Source organism: Panulirus ornatus, chromosome 63 (genome assembly GCF_036320965.1).
Source record: "Panulirus ornatus isolate Po-2019 chromosome 63, ASM3632096v1, whole genome shotgun sequence".
Classification (NCBI taxonomy): Eukaryota; Metazoa; Arthropoda; class Malacostraca; order Decapoda; family Palinuridae; genus Panulirus; species Panulirus ornatus.
The window spans coordinates 15,741,113-15,760,735 of NC_092286.1; positions in this window are offsets into that span (position 1 = coordinate 15,741,113).

Consider the following 19,623-nt stretch of genomic DNA (forward strand, 5'->3'; position numbering starts at 1 on the left):
TATATATATATATATATATATATATATGTAAATATATATATATATATATATATATATATATATATATATATATATATATATATATATATATATATATATATATATATATATATATATATATATATATATATATTTACATATATATATATATATATATATATATATATATATATATATATATATATATATATATATATATATATATATATTATCCCTGGGGATAGGGGATTAAGAGTACTTCCCACGTATTCCCTGCGTGTCGTAGAAGGCGACTAAAAGGGGAGGGAGCGGGGGGCTGGAAATCCTCCCCTCTCGGTTTTTTTTTTTAATTTTCCAAAAGAAGGAACAGAGAATTGGGCCAGGTGAGGGTATTCCCTCAAAGGCCCAGTCCTCTGTTCTTAACGCTACCTCGCTAATGCGGGAAATGGCGAATAGTTTGAAAGAAAATATATATATATATGTATAATGTAGCTGGGCATATTCCTGGCATTCACAAAAGAGAAGCAACAACAGAGATGAGAACAATAAGATGGAGTAATATTGTATTTGCCAGGATCACTGTTTTTGTTATAATGACTTGATTTCGGGCCTGACCGTTATGATACCGTCTCTTCTTCCCGCGAGCAGCTAAGCGGTGGGAATTCCCTTCCTTCCTCTTCGTCTCTCCTTCTTCACTAAAACCTTTCTACCTTTGCAAGTCAGGGTCACAAAACACCTGCGAACCCTTAAATCTTTTCTCTTTTCTCTCTCTCTCTCTCTCTCTCTCTCTCTCTCTCTCTCTCTCTCTCTCTCTCTCTCTCTCTCTCTCTCTCTCTCTCTCTCTCGTTATTGCTCTGCCCGTGCTCCGTACGGAGGCAAATGTCCGTCTTGTCTTCATCAAGATCTTAGATGCAGCACACAGACTTTTGCCATTTTCTTTTTTTTCCCTGCATTGTCTTCCAGGTGGTCATCATCACCTGCTCATCTATACCTCAGCTTCACTGGCGGCATCATAATTCCCATCATTACCTCTTTTATGACCTGATTCTTTAAACCCGAGTCCTCCTGTAATGACCCATTATGTCTCCTTTTAACTCACCTAACTGTCGTCCAACTCTGTTGAATCACTTTGACCTCACGGAGCAATGAGGTACTTAAATCCACCTTACCAATTATAACCCTTGACCCACCATATTCCATTTTCTATTTCCTGTTTTGAGTAAGTGTGTTTTTTTTTTTGTGAATCCTTTCATCACATACCATCAACTTTGATATTCTCCCATTATCATACCTTCTGCAGTGCGAAGACTTGTTACGGACTCTCAGAATCAAATATAATTGAAGTACTTTCTGCAGTGCGAAGACTTGTTACGAACTCTCAGAATCAAATCATATAATTGAAATTACTTTCCATAATATTTTATTTATTAAGGTCATCTAATTTTGATATTACTAGGAGGAAATTGGGCAAATTAGTTGTCATTTGGCAGACTTATTTGACTGATTTACCTGTGCAATGTGTTAGCGACAGTGAAACACGTCATCACGCTGATTCATACGAACACAAGTAGATCATTAAAAAAAAGAATAGATTAATATTTTCTGTAATTTTCTGCAACACAAGTGTTTCATTACGGTGAATGCTCATATGCATCTAAATGGTGAGAACGTACATCACGTCAATTTGTGTGTGTGTGTGTGTGTGTGTAAGAGAGAGAGAGAGAGAGAGAGAGAGAGAGAGAGAGAGAGAGAGAGAGAGAGAGAGAGAGAGAGAGAGAGAGAGAGAGAGAGAGAGAGAGAGAGAGAGAGAGAGAGAGAGAGAGAGAGAGAGAATGTTACATATATACACACACAGACCCCCCCACGGATCGAGCCAGGTGGTCTAGCTTTAACACTGCTACAAAAAGATTGCAGTTCCCTCAAAAGCTGTAAAAAGAAAAAGGATAGCAGAGCAAAAGCTCTTTCCTCACCGTCCACTCCCTCCGGCAACAATCCGCACGGCAAACAGATAAAAGAAATACCTTGCAGAACTAAAGCGTTTGAAGGTAATACAGGAAAGTAAGCGAACTTACAGTGAATATGATCATGCCATGTATCCCTTCATCGAGGACATGCGCATCCCTTCACCATTTTGTTTCCCCCTCTTTATTAAAGGCAAAATAAAGATAAACTTTGAGCTCCAGTTTCGCGACTTGCCACATCTATATTACTCCTGATGTTGGTGAATTATACAATGAATAACTCCTTTTTCTTCCGGTCAAGCGGGCGACGCGAATTAATCAATGCTAGTACGTTACCGTTGCATGGCCAAGGTGGAGATCAGTGGTGGAGGAGGCAGTACGATATACAATCACACTATCATACCATACCGGAGTGTGTGAGGTGATGATCCAACCTTAACTCTAAACATATTAATTGTGTTACTGGGAGGAGGATATCGTGGGAGCTTATTCCCTGGGTCGAGAATGTCACTTCTGGGAGAATCTTTCGTGTAATCCAGATTAGCTCAGTGACCTCCAAGCGTTATTCCATGTTATTCCATTTCCTCTCCTTGGTGGCTCCGGTGCGATGGTAAAGAAGTTTTCTATGTCGACATTGTTAAATCTTTTTGAGTAATTTATAACATTCTGTTAACTTGCCTTGAAGCCGCTTCTTGGTTAGAGGGAACTAATCATAACCCTGCCGTCTGTCCTCATATGGATTGTTACGTAAGGATGGAATCAATTTAGTTGCTCATCGCTGCACTGCTCAAAATCTAATATATATATATATATATATATATATATATATATATATATATATATATATATATATATATATATATATATATATATATATATATATATTCATTTAATTTACTTTGTCACTGTCTCCTACTTCAGCGATGTAGCGCAAGGAAACAGTCGAAAGAATGGCCCAACCCACCTTCATACACATGTATATACATAAGCGCCCACACACCCACATATACATATTTATATATTTCAAAGTATACATACATATGCATACACAGATATATACATATATACACATGCACACATTCATACATGCTGCCTTAATCCATTTTCGCCGCCACCTCGCCACACATGAAATGACACCCCCTTCCCTCCGCGCGTGCGCGAGGTAGCGCTAGGAAAGGACAACGAAGGCCACATTCGTCCATACTCAGACTATAGCTGTCATGTGTAATGCACCGAAACGACAGCTCCCTTTCCACATCCAGGCCCCACAGAACTTTCCATGGTTTACAAGATGATTCACATGCCCTGGTTCAATCCATTGACAGCACGTCGACCCCGGTATACCACATCGTTCTAATTCGCTCTATTGCTTGCACGCCTTTCACCCTCCTGTATGTTCAGGCCCCGATCAATCAAAATCCTTTTCACTCCATCTTTCCACCTCCAATTTGGTCTCCAACTTCTCCTCGTTCCCTCCACCTCTGACACGTATATCCTCTTTGTCAATCTTTCCTCACTCATTCTCTCCATGTGAGAGGTTAGAGAATGCTTAAGCTATTGTATATCGGCGTTTCAAATTTTCTCCGCCTCCAGAGACATTTGCAGACGGCCTTAAAGAGCATAGATGATTTGCAGAGAGTAAAGTTGAAACACTGACATCCACCTTCCAGTTTTCACAAATAGGGTAGCTCTCATGAAACAAGAGATTATCTCTCTCTCTCTCTCTCTCTCTCTCTCTCTCTCTCTCTCTCTCTCTCTCTCTCTCTCTCTCTCTCTCTCTCTCTCTCCCCAACTGTTGCTCCTTGTATCGCAAGTCCGAAAACATACGCCGGTAATCCTCCGTGTGTTGAAGAAGCTTGAATAATCATAAAGAGAAATGCAAGAGAACTTGAATGAATGAATAACATACTGTAGTGAAAAAGAGACATATACACCACAAGTTGATCAACTAAGAAGATCGTATTCCAAATTATCTAAACATTTATTGCTAATTGATGGACTCTTGTATATACAGACAGTTATCTTCGTATTCGAATTCGTATTTCAGTTCTACATTCTACTTCTTTTTATTCATATCTGCGCCATTACTTGCCTGGGGTTTCTTTTACGGGAAGTTGAATTCCAATATTCATTTCTATTGTGGAAAGCAAATTATCTTTTGAAGATAATTCTAAGAATTATATGACGTGAGCTGTTATATTAGCTTTCTTACCTTTTATCATAATCAGAAAATATTTGTATGAAACATATACCCATACAACCGTAGTGTAGCTGTTAACGTTCCTTCAACGAAAGTAACATATTTATGGGCCATCCTGGGTCGAACCCACATGAGCTCGAATTCTGGTCACGGCAGTCGGTACACAATCTACCTAGCAGTTCATCCTTTCCTAGAGAGTGGTCGCTAAAGTGCTTACCTGACATAGTCTGATATATATATATATATATATATATATATATATATATATATATATATATATATATCCCTGGGCATAGAGGAGAAAGAATACTTCCCACGTATTCCCTGCGTGTCGTAGAAGGCGACTAAAGGGAGGGAGCGGGGGGGGCTGGAAATCCTCCCCTCTCGTTTATGATTTTCCAAAAGAAGGTACAGAGAAGGGGGGGCCAAGTGAGGATTTCCCTCAAAGGCTCAGTCCTCTGTTCTTAACGCTACCTTGCTAACGCGGGAGACAAAAAAAAAAAAAAAAAAGAATAAGGCCACATTCGCTCACCAGTCTCTAACTGTCATGCGTAATGCACCGAAACCACAGCTTCCTATCCGCATTCAGGCCCCACAGACCTTTTTCTTCCATACATACTCATCATTTCCCCGCGTCAGCGAGATAGCCTTAAGAACAGAGGACTGAGCCTTAGAGGGAATATCCTCACTTGGCCACCTTCTCTGGATAAGGGTGGAAGAAGACGCTTCGGACAACTAAGGCACGTCATTCCTACCTTTCGGTGCAGTGAATCATCCTCAGGGAATGGACAACGGACTAGAACAATGGTACACTGTATAGGTGCAGCTCATATTAACCCTCTGGACTCCGTGACGTGTCTTGTCCTCACTGGTGTTCCCGCGCCGTCCATTCCTCCGCCTCCGTAGTGTGGGGGCAACGCTGATTCTTCGCACCACCACACAATACTCAGCAAGCTAATGCGTCACGTGGTTTCTGTGTGGTTATCGGCAACTCAAGTATAAGCCGTCTTGATAACTGCTTCTTCCTCTACACGTCGAAACTCTGGAACTCTTTACCCTCTCATGTCTTGCCCAATAACTAAGACTCGGCACATTTCAAAAGGCAGGTTTGTCACTTCCTCCAAAATTCGTAAATATTTTCCCTTGTCTTTTATATTTCCCTTTCATGATTCGCTCTCTATTTTAATTAAGGCCAGGCCTTGATGTAGACTTTTCTCCGTGAGTCGAGGCTTTCAACAAAAACATAGAAAAAACTTCTGCTATCATTTTTGCTGATGTTTCTGTCACCTTAGTGAATTCATCTTTTTGATCCGTCGTCTCCTCTGCTGTGATGTAAGCAACCTTCTATAATTCTCTATGTAATTCATTGGCCAGCATCCCACATGGAAGGTGTCCATAGGTCCGTGTTAACAGTTCATGCTATGACGTAGGACGTCGTTGTTAGGGAGGTCATGAGCGCTGGCAAGCAGCCACCTGATTGTGCGTTCTGAGCGCCCAGTGCGTCAAGAAATCTCACATGTACCTACATTTTCTTGCTCTCAGGCGAGAAGTCGGGTTTTCTCCTCTTAGAAAGGGAAGAGCCAACAATCTTGAAGGAAAGGAGAAAGAAATACAGCGCCGAAAGTGAAATTCCTAGAATGAAAGTGCAACCAGGAGGAGTAAAGAATAAAATAAGAAAGAAAGATATCCTGCGGCACACTGAGGCGGGTTGGTGGCACTCACAACGTTGTAAACACCAGCCTCAGCGACCAGATGTACGATGATATCACCCTAAGAGCGTCATATGCTTGTGAACAAAATAAACCTTAACCTTGCATCGCTTTTGAAAATATACACTGGGGCAGAATAGGGTTTTTGCGGACACTGTGGTCATTTCTTCAGTAACACCATAATGGTAGGAATTATCTAACAATGAAGTGCAAGCACCAGGAAAATACAAAGCTCACAGAAACAGAACAAAGACTAAGAAACTTTAATGTTGTAACATTTTCTCTCCAAGAATAATAAGGCATTCTGGCGGTGTCCACGGATGAGCATTCGTCATCATTAGTATGCAAAGCGTCTGCAAATCACAATAATGTCTGACTTTTCCCGTAACCTCGCTGGGTGTCCGGGTCATCTGGGGTATTCAACTCGCCGAATAATATCCTCTCATCTGGAATGAGACCGCTATATGACGCCGGTCACAAAGAAAGGCTTATTTGTGTGTGTGTGTGTGTGTGTGTGTGTGTGTGTGTGTGTGTGTGTTTCTCAAGCAGACACTTCCCCACGAAGTGGAAGACAGCAAGATGGACAATGTTGAAGAAAGGGATTTTGGTTAGTAGAAGGGAATAAATGATGAAGAGGATGATAGAAAATTGAACTATATCATGCAGGATGAATTAATGCACGAATATATGTAGGAAAAAAATGATGAAGAGGAGGATATAAAACCGAACTATATTATGAATTATGGTATGAATATAGGGAAGAGAAGGGATGAAGAGGATGACATAAAACTGAACTATATTATGCAAAATAGACTTACGTAACGAAAATATGGAGGGGATAAAAATAAATAGTTAAATGGGACAATTCCGAATGGAATTCATCCCACGAAGGCACGGAGGCTGGAGGCAACAGATGCAGATTATGAAAGGCAAATTCACAGGATTTTATACACGTCGTGTTATGCTTCCATAACTGGATAGTAGCCATCATTTGTGTAGCTTTATGAGGTTATACCACAAGAGGAGAGTCGCCTCTGGGGGAATGTGGTATCATCGTCAATGGACGAAAGAGAGTAGAGCCTCGTAAGGGAACTTCTCACTCCAAAGGAGTTCTTCATCTATCATTTTCCCTGCTACTGACTGTGGCGCACCCTTAAAGTTGTAAGAATTCTGTAGAATAGGGGTTCTGGTTTATGCAACACACACACACACACACACACACACACACACACACACACACACACACACACACACACACACACACACACACACACTCACACAAACACACACACATACAAACTCTCTCTCTCTCTCTCTCTCTCTCTCTCTCTCTCTCTCTCTCTCTCTCTCACTACACACATGACACAGATGCTATTGATGGTGCACATAGCTCCCTGGACTGCAAGCTGAAATCCAAGGTTTGTGAGGGGTCTATATTCCAGCCGGCTTGTTGTATACAAGTAAGGGAGAGAGATATCAAGTCTGATTGTACCAAATCTTTATTTGGTAAAAATTCGCAACTGGAAAATCTCTGGTTCGTATCGAATACCCAACATACTGCCAACCTCAGTATAATATAGGATTTACAGATATTGTACATTGAGAATATAGCCAAGCGATAGATACTGTGTGTGGATAGTATGAGAAGAGTGAGCAAGTGTGCCTATCTTGAGTATAGAGAAGCGTAACTGTGAATAGATAAGAGATAGTGCAATGCCAACAACCGGAAGATCACACAAACAGCTGAGTGTTCAAAATACTACATGAAGAATTCGTATCTGTCTGCCACCAAGATGCATCGTTGTTGTTCTACGTATTCTCATGGATCGCCTTAGATTTTCAGGTATGGTGAAATCCTCTGTATGGATAGTAGGGAGGTTTCTATGGTACAAGTATAAGATCGAGGGTGCTGTTGGGAGAGCGATGCCGCTTACTTATAACTTCCAAAACTTCCAGATCACTAAGTATGGAGAATGGGAAGGAACGTCTTCCGGATCTATGGGCGTGGAGAATGACGAAGGGGCTTCAACCCCACTATGATCAGGTGTACAATAAAATCCCCTGCTTGTATAGAGGATTACCAGGGCATAAATGTAATCTGAGCAATGCTGCATGACAAAGAGGTCTATTTGAATTATCCGCACCTCGATGAATTGGGTGGAAAATATACGAAATAAGGAAAAAGAATAATTGTTCACTGCAATGAATAAAGTGGCTTTTTGTTTTTTGCTACGTTCGTGAAATGATAGAAAATATGGAAGAATCAGAAAAGACTCATTTAAGAAATAGTTAAACGAATCCTTGGATAACACAAATATTCCAGACACTATAGAGAGACAGAAGGTAGCCTCTTGTATAGCGACAAGCGGGGATCAAGGACGTCCACAACGAAATGTAATCTTTGTAAACGTTTACGAAAAGACAGCCATTGTGGTAAGTGTTTGTTTAAGTCTCTTGGTGTCTCCTATGCTGGCAGACACCAGATGAAACACGTGCCATTATCATGGTTCACACAGAGGTAAGGGAAGAAAGAAATTGTCTGATTGGACATTCCAATACCATCCCATCGAAGATATCTGATGCTCTCTACGATGAAGAATTGCTTCCTTGGATCTGATAACAAGATCGGAAACATCAGACTCCCTTCAAATATTTGAAATCGTTTTCTTACATAGGACAATACAGCTGGTCATTATCACGCCGAGTAATTGCATACATATGCGGTTCCAGTATATTTTCCAGATCATTAATGACTCACAATTAGCACACATCCGGATGTTAGAGGAATTCAGATTATCATTACGCAAATACCTTATCTTAGAAGCGTCAGGTACGCAAATACCTAATCTTGGAAGCGTCAGGTACGCAAGTGCCTAATCTTAGAAGCGTCAGGTACGCAAATGCCTTATGTTAGAAGCGTCAGGTACGCAAATGCCTTATCTTAGAAGCGTCAGGTACGCTAATGCCTTATCTTAGAAGCGTCAGGTACGCTAATGCCTTATCTTAGAAGCGTCAGTTACGTCAGGTACTCATCTTAGAAGCGTCAGGTACGCAAATGCCTTATCTTAGAAGCGTCAGGTACGCAAATGCCTTATCTTAGAAGCGTCAGGTACGCTAATGCCTTATCTTAGAAGCGTCAGTTACGCAAATGCCTTATCTTAGAAGCGTCAGGTACGCAAATGCCTTATCTTAGAAGCGTCAGGTACGCAAATGCCTTATCTTAGAAGCGTCAGGTACGCAAATGCCTTATCTTAGAAGTGTCAGGTACGCTAATGCCTTATCTTAGAAGCGTCAGGTACGCTAATGCCTTATCTTAGAAGCGTCAGGTACGCTAATGCCTTATCTTACAAGCGTCAGGTACGCAAATGCCTTATCTTAGAAGCGTCAGGTACGCTAATGCCTTATCTTAGAAGCGTCAGGTACGCTAATGCCTTATCTTAGAAGCGTCAGGTACGCTAATGCCTTATCTTAGAAGCGTCAGGTACGCAAATGCCTTATCTTACAAGCGTCATGTCTTGATCAATGATGTGGGATGATTAATCATCTACAGGACCAAATGATTATATGAATAATTTAGTATAACTGCAAAGATAAGGTTTTACGTGATTACTGAAGAAAAAAAAAAGGAAAGAAAAGGACATTTTTTTTTCTGTCCCAGCCGAAGAAAATCCCAAGCAACATAAACACCCGAAGAGCCTTAGGAGAAAATGCCACCCAGGGACCTCTGTATCCCGTCCCAGACGCCTGCCGAGGACAGTGGCTAAGACAGACTCAAGATGTATTACTCCGGCGGCAGATAAAAGCTGGCTGTCAGGGTCTCTCTCTCTCTCTCTCTCTCTCTCTCTCTCTCTCTCTCTCTCTCTCTCTCTCTCTCTCTCTCTCTCTCTCTCTCTCTCTCTCTCTCTCTCTCCTGGGCACTGACCGCTATGGTGTGTGTGTGGTTGAGGAGGGTTGGGAGAAGACAAGATCTGGCCAGGGCTTAATGATCGACGGGTCAGCGTCAAGAGAAGAATGTCTCTGTGGTTCCACACAGAAGGGAGTGCTCAGCTGTGTACCACGGGCATACAATGGGCTTTCCTCAGCTTCCCGGAAGGGAGGAGAGAGTCATCACATCTTTCCCAGGACTGTCTAAAGGGCTACGGTACTTCCAGTAGCAGGGAAATGTAGACTCCCTTTGGAGTGAGAAGCTCTTCACCCTTGAGTGCGTGCCTGAGAATCGAACCCGACCCGCTTAGGATGGCAGGACGACAGAGCTTCCCCCCCCTCGGACGACCAGTGAGCTAAAAGTTGTCTTTCCTAAGCCATCACTTGCAGCTCCAGCTGCCTATACCCACACACTGTGGGCCAAGTGGCCCGCTCACACTCGACCCCCTCACATACCCACTCCGAGAAAGCGGCATATCGACTTACAGTCATTTCGGTAAGGTCTACATATCAGAACATGTATAATGTTCACATATAAATCAGGTTAAGATAATTTTTTACTCCTACGCGCCGGAGAATCGAACCCGAGCCGCCAGAATATGAAAGAGCAAAAAAGGAGAGGAGGAATGATAAGGGGGAATTATGTGAGGAGCGATGGCAAGAGACAGGGATGAAGAAGGAGCTCACATAGGAGGGAGAGAGAGAGAGAGAGAGAGAGAGAGAGAGAGAGAGAGAGAGAGAGAGAGAGAGAGAGAGAGAGAGAGAGAGAGAGAGAGAGAGAGAGAGAGAGAGAGAGAGAGAGAGAGAGAGAGAGAGAGAGAGAGGTCTCGATTATGATGAAGTAAAGGTGTGTGCGTGCGTGCGTGTGTGTGTGTGTGTGTGTGTGTGGTGAGGGTAGGCGAACCAACCATCAAGGCAGGTCACGGTGAATGATTCGGCTTTATGGTTGGCTGACTGAGTGGCTGACTGGCTGGCTGGTTACAGCTATTCATCAGGTGAGTAATTTTCTTTTTTTCCTCTTCCATTTTTCTCCCTCGCTCCGCGGAGATGTGACTCTGAGATCTCTGACCCAGGTGACCTCCTACGTGCGCTGACGGTGGCAACGCTGGCGCAAGCAGCAGCAGAGGAGGAGTGTGTGAAGGTCTTGATGGAGCCAGATACAGGGGAAGTTTATATCAATACGGAGGTCAGGTCAGGTCAACAAGGTTCAGCGGAAGGGGTTTTCACTTCTAGTAGCACCACCGCATCAATTATTGGCCTTAAATGAGGTAATTATCATTCCACATTATGAATCTTAAGGTGTTTCTTATGAGGGCTACGATCTAAACTCCCTCTCCTCCCTTTTTTTTTACGTCTGAAGGCGCATATTTCCCTCTGCTAAACAACGCTCAGACGGCTTATGGTCTCCTCTGTTTCCTCTTAAGGCCTGACCTCAACGTAGAACTTGGCCCATGTTTGGTACATCTTCAGGGATAAGAACGAGAGAGAGAGAGAGAGAGAGAGAGAGAGAGAGAGAGAGAAGAAGAAAAAAGAGAAAGACTGCAACTGCTTCATTGCACCGGGCCACTAACACAGTGCCACTGGCCGGCTGCCTCGCGAAAGCCATCCCCAGAAAACTCCACGAGCTGGGACCGGGAGAGAGAGAGAGAGAGAGAGAGAGAGAGAGAGAGAGAGAGAGAGAGAGAGAGAGAGAGAGAGAGAGAGAGAGAGAGAGAGAGAGAGAGAGAGAGAGAGAGAGAGAGAGAGAGAGAGAGAGAGAGAGAGAGAGAGAGAGAATGTATTCTCCTTCTCTCCTCAGTCACTGCCCTCATGGAGCGTGTTTCCCGTGCCTTCCGTGCCTTCTTAATGAAGTGGAATCTAAGAATCACTAAGAGGAGATTGAGTATCCCGGAGGACATGTATAAGAGGGATGAAAGTGTCTCAGACGAGGGTAAGAGGAGACTGAGTGCACTAAGAGGAGTTACAAGAGGAGCGAGAGCCTCGAAAAGGAGTGTAGGAGGAGACAGAGCGACCCTAACGAAATGATGAGGGGGAGACAAAGTGCCACAGACGAGTGCCTGAAGAACTGTATGATGCTTCAGGGGAGTGAAGTAAGAGTTAGTATGCTTCAAGGGAGTGTAAGAGGAGTCAGAGTATATAAAAGAGAAGTGTAAGAGGAAATTGAGTCAACCAAAGAGGAGACAAGAGTGTCTAAGACGATTGCAAGAGGAAATACAAGTGCCTTAAAGGATCCGAAGAAGATATAAGGTATCTCTTAGTGCTGTAAGTAAATATCAAATGCCTAAGAGTAATGTAAGAGGAGACGGAGGGACATTCAGGGATTTTAAGGAGAGTGAGAGGAAAAGGACTGACTGGGACGATTACAACTGGTTTCTGTGATATGAGAGATCGACAAAGCAAATTTTCACGCCCTAGTATATAACAAGAACAAAGTAAATGCAAAATTTCCATCGTCTGAAGTGAATGAATACGTAGTACCGGTATTTTCTTTGATACTTGTTAAAACTGTTCCGTAAACAAAGTATAGTTCCAGGCACCTTCATGTATAGAAGACACTCAGTCTCTTTATATGATACATACGCTATTAGAAAGCGTTACTTGAAGAGTTGATGCCACTGAGCACTCAGAAATACACACTGATACGTGTCTCCCTCCCACAGACAACACTGGAAGTATTCTACACGTTCATTTGGGGTCAGACGGACATATAACATGAGGGCTGCACAAGTGTAAAGCTCCCTGTCCGTACGGTTAAAAAAAGAAAAGGTGATGACAAATAACTAATTACGGATGAGTATGTAGACAACCTGGCAGCCGAGACGATGACCAGAGAGAGAGAGAGAGAGAGAGAGAGAGAGAGAGAGAGAGAGAGAGGGGCAGGCATACAAACAAGAGGCAGGGATACCCTCAGCGGGGTCCTCCAACGTCCATGGCTTCCCATCTGCTCAGCAGCTCAGGGATGTTCATCTGGGTTCGGCTGTTCCAAGGAGATGTAGATTGTTTCTCTCCAGACCCTCAGTTTCCTCCAGGTTACGGGGTGGTTGGAGGTATGTATCGTCGAGCAGAAGGCATTCTTTATGTTTCGCAAGACACGCCATTACTCACGGGCGAAGGAGAGGAAGTACATTTTCTCCGCCCTGAGTGTTTTGACAGCTGCATTGACCTTGAAAAGTCACGCTGTGGGATTCACCACCTTTCTTTTGTCTTTCTGTCTACACAAGACCTTTTTTTTTTTTTCTCCTTCAAGAGTCAAGTCAACAGTCACCTGCGGGACACTGATTGTCTCCACTTTCTTACTCATTCGTTTTTCTTTTCTTTTACCCAGGATGGGCTTGACAGGCGCATGTTTTGTCCGTATCAAGTGCATTATACATGACAGCTAGAGACTGAGTGTGAACGAATGTGGCCTTTGTTGTCTTTTCCTAGCGCTACCTCGCGCGCGTGCTGGGAGAGGGGGTTGTCATTTCATGTGTGGCGGGGTGGCGACGGGAATAAATAAGGGCAGACAGTATGAATTATGTACATGTGTATATATGCATATGTCTTTGTATGTATATATATGTATACGTTGAAATGTATAGGTACGTATATGTACTTGTGTGGACGTGTATGTGGGTGGGTTGGGCCATTCTTTCGTCTGTTTCCTTGCGCTACTTCGCTAACGCGAGAGACAGCGACAAAATATAATAGTAGTAATATATATATATATATATAGAAGCAGTGAAAAGTTTTTATCGAGGATGTAAGGCATGTGTACGTGTAGGAAGAGAGGAAAGTGATTGGTTCTCAGTGAATGTAGGTTTGCGGCAGGGGTGTGTGATGTCTCCATGGTTGTTTAATTTGTTTATGGATGGGGTTGTTAGGGAGGTAAATGCAAGAGTTTTGGAAAGAGGGGCAAGTATGAAGTCTGTTGGGGATGAGAGAGCTTGGGAAGTGAGTCAGTTGTTGTTCGCTGATGATACAGCGCTGGTGGCTGATTCATGTGAGAAACTGCAGAAGCTGGTGACTGAGTTTGGTAAAGTGTGTGGAAGAAGAAAGTTAAGAGTAAATGTGAATAAGAGCAAGGTTATTAGGTACAGTAGGGTTGAGGGTCAAGTCAATTGGGAGGTGAGTTTGAATGGAGAAAAACTGGAGGAAGTGAAGTGTTTTAGATATCTGGGAGTGGATCTGGCAGCGGATGGAACCATGGAAGCGGAAGTGGATCATAGGGTGGGGGAGGGGGCGAAAATTCTGGGGGCCCTGAAGAATGTGTGGAAGTCGAGAACATTATCTCGGAAAGCAAAAATGGGTATGTTTGAAGGAATAGTGGTTCCAACAATGTTGTATGGTTGCGAGGCGTGGGCTATGGATAGAGTTGTGCGCAGGAGGATGGATGTGCTGGAAATGAGATGTTTGAGGACTATGTGTGGTGTGAGGTGGTTTGATCGAGTGAGCAACGTAAGGGTAAGAGAGATGTGTGGAAATAAAAAGAGCGTGGTTGAGAGAGCAGAAGAGGGTGTTTTGAAGTGGTTTGGGCACATGGAGAGAATGAGTGAGGAAAGATTGACCAAGAGGATATATGTGTCGGAGGTGGAGGAAACGAAGAGAAGAGGGAGACCAAATTGGAGGTGGAAAGATGGAGTGAAAAAGATTTTGTGTGATCGGGGCCTGAACATGCAGGAGGGTGAAAGGAGGGCAAGGAATAGAGTGAATTGGAGCGATGTGGTATACCGGGGTTGACGTGCTGTCAGTGGATTGAATCAAGGCATGTGAAGCGTCTGGGGTAAACCATGGAAAGCTGTGTAGGTATGTATATTTGCGTGTGTGGACGTATGTATATACATGTGTATGGGGGGGGTTGGGCCATTTCTTTCGTCTGTTTCCTTGCGCTACCTCGCAAACGCGGGAGACAGCGACAAAGTATAAAAAAAAAAAAAAAAAATATATATATATATATATATATATATATATATATATATATATATATATATATATATATATATATATATATATATATATAAGCATAACAAACACCTGACTATAAATGTGGAAACACCAATAAGAAAAGGAAAACGGGGGCCTCGAGCGCTTTCGTGTATTACCACATCTTCAGAGGACTAGTTACAGAGTGGGGAAATAGATACAACAGAAGTTATGTGTAGAGAACCGGAAGAAATATGAAATGGGGTCATGTAGTCATGTAATTTTGTTGAGAGGCGAAGTTGGCGCAAAGGTCTTTGTGACCCAACCTCTACCTGACCGTGTCACATCACCCGTATGACCTCACTCAGGTCAAACGGGACATAAGTCTGACTTCCTTAATACAGCAAACTCATTAACAGTTGAAGAAACTTTTATCTATTTTCGCCTCAATAATGAATCCAATTTGCATATGTCTTGACTGATATTCAGTACACCATCATCATGGTTTTTATATCATGCTGGATTTTCTTATATTTCTTTCATCCTTATCCCTACTTTTAAAAGTAAACCTTGGCATTTTCTAAATATCTAAGTGATTATCTGTACTAAAGTGCACAAGCAAGTCATCATATACTGTACGTATTTATACTGTTTTATTCTTGTATATAATCCTTTGCTTGTTTCACCCAAGTAAAATTTTGTTGCAGTCTGTACATGAAATTTGATAAACAATAGTGACCTCAACGGGAAAATTCTTCATCAGTGCACCATCAACATTGCAATCATTTTTAGGTACAGCATGTACATTAGATGTTTTTCCAGTAATGAACTTATTTTTGACAGACGGTCATCATAAGGAAAAGCTAATAGGGTTTCTGTAGACTTGTCTGGTTTAGGTTCAGTCTTATGAAAGGTTTTCTTAATAGCTCTGAAGGATTTTCAGATAAACCAATTAAGATATCAAAATTTTTGGCTAAGATTGTAAATAGTGTAGATTTCTTTATCCAGGAATTCAGGGTCACATGTTCATAACAGACCTTGTAGTCCTTTCATAGTGTGTAGAATAATATTATACACATGAATAATTATTTGTAGTTTTCCTAAGAATATCAAATTCAAACCCTCTGCCAACCCTGTGGATCTTACAATCTAGAAAAGGCAGTGAAGAATCTTACTCTGTCTCAACAGCAGATTTCTAACGAGGGGACAAGCTCATTAAAGATCTTCTTGAGATCGATGGCTGCGAGAGAAGAAAGCTCGAGAGAAGATGAAGAGAACGGAGGAAATAACTGGCTGGTGGGACTTCACACAGGCACAAACACAAACGTAGGACGCGAGGCAGAAACGAGATTTACTGTTCCTAGAGGACGCTAAATATTTCAGCTTTATTCCAGGTTTAAACCAGCATTAAAATCGTACCTTGGGTTTCCCTGCAACATGAAAACGCAGGAGGTGGGCGAACACATCTCTATGTGTGACCCGTGTATATAATCGACTCAAATATAGGAGCTATTTAAGCTGACATATCCATCAGCAACTTGAGTATGGTAGCTCTTGAAAACTGCTGATTCAAAACATCTATGATCGATCAGTTTAATGAAGGCGACGGTACGACCCTTAAGCACGATGGCCTGGCCCTTGTACAGGACGATTACGACCTTGAAGCACGACCTATACGATAGCTAAGTGTGATGGTCCGACCCTCGAGCACGACGATAAGACTCTAAAAAACGTCAGTAGGATCCTTGAGCACGACGCTAGGACTCTTGAGCACGACGATACGACACTTAAGCATTACGGTAGGATCCTCCTGCACGACGCTACGACCTTTGAGTACGACGGTAGGACTCTTGAGCATGACGGTAGGACCTTTAAGCACGACGGTAGGACTCTTGAGCACGACGGCAGGACCCTCCTGCACGACGATACGAACCATGTGCACGACGGTACGACCCTTGAGCACAACGGTAGGACACCCTCCTGCATGACGGTACAAGTTCTGAGTACGATGGTATGCGTCCATAGGCATGGTAACTTGACCTTTTTTTTTTTTTTACCCTGCCCCTGATAGGCCAGGTCAAAGGCCAAACCATCATACCTAACGTTCGTGCCTTCGTGTTCACGGATCGCATGGTCGTGTTCATGAGGCTACAGTTGTATCATACAACACTTCCGTTTGTGACTTCCTGATCCTTCCTTCCGAAGTGCATATACATCAAGTCGTTCCTGCATGTATCCTCTTCGTTATCGGCGCGCTGGTCCTGCATTACTTCACCCAATCCTTCCGATATGTAAATCAAGTCCTGCATTACTTCACCCAATCCTTCCGATATGTAAATCAAGTCCTGCATTACTTCACCCAATCCTTCCGATATGTAAATCAAAAGACGAAATGACGCAAAGATTCCTAGCTAAAGCTCCATGGATTGTCTCTCTTATTGGAAGATGACTCACTTCTAAAAGCTGGTTGGTTCTAATGGATTTTTTCATTTTCTCAGTAAAATGTCATGCATGTGTGTTATACACCAGGATCCAGACTGTCGAATTCATAGATCCAAGTTCCCTCACAAGTCGATGAAGTGTCAAACAAACTAGATTGAACTGGTATACTCTTTGACGTATTGTACACGGTGGTCTACACTGCTATCTTGCTTGGCTGTCAAGAGAGTTTTACGCTGTGGTCAAACCCTCTGTCATGTACTGCGGTGGTCTGGAGTTATTCATACGCGTGTACCCCGTGCGCTGGTAACTGGCGGTCCAGACAGTTTCACACGCTGGTCCATTCTCTGTCAATCTTGGCGGTTCAGGGTCCTGAACACGTTGGTTCAAACCCTTGTCATAAATGGTGGTTCAGACTGTTTCACATTTTGATTCAAAGTCTCAGACGAGTGCTGCCAGCGTCATAAACACGTACATCCAAAGTCAGAGACGTGTAAAGTAAAATGGTCTAAACTGACGAAAGGCCAGATAACCAACCAAGTTAGCGTCTTAAAACACGGGTGATTAAAGGTTCAATTTAACCCGACCGGTTGCGAAGGATTCGAACTCTATAGAACGTTTGAATGAACCACAGGGAGGGAATAGTATTCTGAGACACCCGAACGAACCCACCCACCATCCTCCTCTCAGGCAGCAGAGCAAAGACTTAGTCAGTTATCTCTTATTTTTCCCTCCATCAAGGATTTAGGCCAGAGCCTGGGTGATATCTCACATGCCATAATGGTGAGATGGGGGGTAAACATGCCACGCGAAGTGAGAAGTTAGCCCAAGTTGAGACAATACTGAAGGATGTAATGGACGAAGTTTGTACCTAATTCTGTTAATGAGTCGTGGATCGTTAAAGCTTATTTAGAGGCACTTAGGCTAAACTGCATTGAAGAATTACCAAAGAACTCAGGATATCTACGAGAACAAATAAACTATGCAGCAAATAATAACAGAGAAAGAGTAGAAAAAGATTTTTATTTTTTGTTCATCATAATTGCATGTTGTTCATAAAGTGATCGTTAATAAATGGATATATATCACGAAGTAATGGGCATTTTTACTCCCAACAACTATACATTATTCATCATATACCAGTCGTCCAAAGCCGTATGACGAGGGAAATAAAAAAAAAGATGATAATGAAAAATGAAGACACAAGAGCGACAGATGATTACGTGAAGCGATAGGAATTAAGAGAGCGTTAATGGATATAAAAACCAGAGGCAGAAACACAGAATAAGGGCATGAGAGAGAGAGAGAGAGAGAGAGAGAGAGAGAGAGAGAGAGAGAGAGAGAGAGAGAGAGAGAGAGAGAGAGAGTGTTCAGACAGCAAGAAAGCGGGAGGCATTGAATGACGAGGCAGAGACCCGCCAGCAAGACACTGAGGTCAGGAATATTAGACTGAGTGGTGGAAATGCCAAAGAGGTAGCAATGTTTACAGATGCAGATGGATAGATTCAGAACAAATGACAAAGATCTGGAATTCAAGGATCGTGTGAGGGGAAAATGTGCATGATATTGCTGTTGGAATTGTGGAGGACAAGAACTTACTAAAGAGACAATTTCTCACCTTTTCTGTCCAAAGGAGTACATGACGGCAAGGAGGGGAAAGAGATGACAAGAGAGAGAGAGAGAGAGAGAGAGAGAGAGAGAGAGAGAGAGAGAGAGAGAGAGAGAGAGAGAGAGAGAGAGAGAGAGAGAGAGAGATTGGACTTTCTGATGCTGTAAGCGTCAGGAAATACAGAATAATGGCCCTTTCAGATAATATATATGACGAGAGCACTTGTAGTGGTATTGCAAATACACAATCCTCTACAAAATGCTCAAGAATTGGAACAAGTACACTACATAGTGTACTAATGAAGGATCAGTCTGACTGGTACATAAAACAACAAAACACACCTTTCACAAAAACAGTAAAGCATTAACAAAGAGGGATTTCAGTTATGAAAGAGAAAACAGTACCACAATTATGAGAGCTGAGTTATACAGAAAAGCTGATCACAACCTTTACGTTTATAAACCAGTTTAATGACGTTCTCATGAACTCATCCTTCAAAAGTGCACATATAGAAAAGCCAAAGGGCGTAATATGAAGTAGGACACTCGCAAAAAAAAAAGAAAAGAAGAGAGATTGAATACATTCATAGCATTCGCAAAAAAAGAAAAAAGAGAGATTAATACATTTACAGCATAAGAGTAGTGGAGGAATGGAATATATTGAGTTTCAAGAATGTGAATGTGGACAGCATACAGAAGTTTCAAAAGTTGTATGATAGTAGTGACAGTTCAAGAGATGGGGGTCCAGGTATGTGGAAATACCTCCCCTTACAATACAAATAGATAATTACACACACACACACACACACACACACACACACACACACACACACACACACACACACACAGGCAACCAAGGTGCTGGGGAGGTCCTCACTACTAGGTCAGGCTAGTTGGAGAG